Raw genomic sequence first — 1,898 nt, 5'->3', positions numbered from 1 at the left:
TCCTCTCCTCTCCTCTCCTCTCCTCTCTCCTCTCCTCTCTTCTCTCTTCTCCTCTCTTTTCCTCTCCTCTCCTTTCCTTTCCTTTCCTTTCCTTTCCTTTCTTTTCCTCTCCTCTCCTCTCCTCTCCTCTCCTCTCCTCTCTCCTCTCCTCTCCTCTCTTCTCTCTTCTCCTCTCTTTTCCTCTCCTCTCCTCTCCTCTCCTTTCCTTTCCTTTCCTTTCCTTTCCTTTCCTCTCCTCTCCTCTCCTCTCCTCTCCTTTTCTTTCCTTTTCTTCTTTTACATATGGAACGCTTCACAAATTTGTGTATCATCCTTGCACAAGGGCCATACTAAATTCTGTATTATTCCAATTTTAGTATACATGCTGCTGAAGCAAGCACTATTGACATAATTTTCTACATACAGATTTGTAATCTATTCTATAATTTAAACAAAATTTTAGGATAGTTTTTTCTATGTGTTTAATGTTCAATTTATTTTAAAAGGTGCGTAAAATTTTATCATGTGGAGATACCAGTGTGTGTGTGTGTGTGTGTGTGAGTGTGTGTGACCTCCACCTCCATCATTTATTCCAGAATTTTTTCTATTTGAAAGATAAGTTTTAAACATTTTTAGATAAAGTCTTTCCATTAAATTGTAAAGAATTACCTTCTTAGGAGGGATGCTTAGAAGGTACTAACATGCGTAAGGTCCATTTGCTTTCTATAAATCTTTCACCAGTTTACACTCTCCCACTAGTGTGTGAGAATGCCTGCCTCACTTCAGTCTTGCCAGTAATGAGTCCTATCGACCAAATATTTGACAATAGCAGGCTAGAAAAGTCATTGGCTAATTTAAAAAAGCCAGTTAGAGTAGGAAGCATAAAACTTTTTTATATAAACTTGAAGTGCATATATGTACATTAACTTGCCTGTGTTGATTTAGAGCCAAGGGCTTTGATTTATCTCTTTGCTGTCACCTGTCTTGTATAAACTACATCCATTTTACATCGCTGTAATTTTCAGTTTTTTTTTTTTTTGAAATGAAGCAAGAAATCAAGGATAGTGACAGAAAACTTCTGACCTTTGAAGGAAAAAAGTTACCTTCATTTTTGTGTGTGTGTTGTTTCATCCAAATTGGTTTTGACCTAAGTTGTATTAGGTAGTTCACCTTTACTCGTTTCAAAGCATGCAGTTGAATGGATTAGCTAGCTTTTAAGGGGAGGGTAAATACAGCTAGGTGGTCTTCATGATCTTTTTATTTAGTGATGAACATGCCCTATATCCCATTACTTTTGGAGTAGAAACTCCAATGTAAAGTACAGTAAGATAAACGCTAAAAATGATATCCAGAAGGCCTCTTGTCTTTGTGTTATTGGGCACACAGCACAGTCTTGACTTGGGCAGATGGCTATCGTAAGAGCTTTGAGTCTGTACCTACTGCAAGAGGTATTCTCTTTTCATCATAAATACGTTCAAAACTGATAATATATGTGAATACCATTATTTTCTGTAAAAATACTCTCTGGTACAAAGTTCTGTGCATAATAATATATATTAAAAGACACACTGCCCACCTACACTTCATTGTGAAAGTCTGATAAGAGGTCAACAATTCACTCTACTTGGAAGTAATCAACTTACTTATTATTCTCTGACATTTAAAAATATTTAAAGGGTATTGTGAATATTGCTGCAATAAACAGAGTGGCTCATATATCTTTTTGGAGTTAGTGATGTGTCCATTGATATACCAGTAGAGAATGAGGATGTAGTGTGTGTATATGTATATATATCTATACATATCTATATATACACATATACATATGTACATATACATATACATATGTACATACACATATACATATCTATATATACATATACACATATACATGTCTATATATACATATACACACTACA

General features: G+C 35.2%; 1 non-coding gene across 1 annotated transcript; it reads right to left on the bottom strand.

Annotated features, from left to right (window-relative positions):
- Positions 1-276: 276 nt before the first annotated feature.
- On the bottom strand, positions 277-380 carry LOC132693438 (U6 spliceosomal RNA). Its single transcript, XR_009616821.2, has one exon. It is a non-coding gene; the product is annotated as a U6 spliceosomal RNA (small nuclear RNA).
- Positions 381-1,898: the final 1,518 nt, after the last annotated feature.

This window comes from Panthera onca, chromosome B1, assembly GCF_046562875.1.
Source record: "Panthera onca isolate mPanOnc1 chromosome B1, mPanOnc1 haplotype 2, whole genome shotgun sequence".
NCBI classification, from domain to species: domain Eukaryota; kingdom Metazoa; phylum Chordata; class Mammalia; order Carnivora; family Felidae; genus Panthera; species Panthera onca.
Note: the sequence above shows the minus strand (reverse complement) of the source record. Positions and strands in the feature narration are given on the sequence as shown.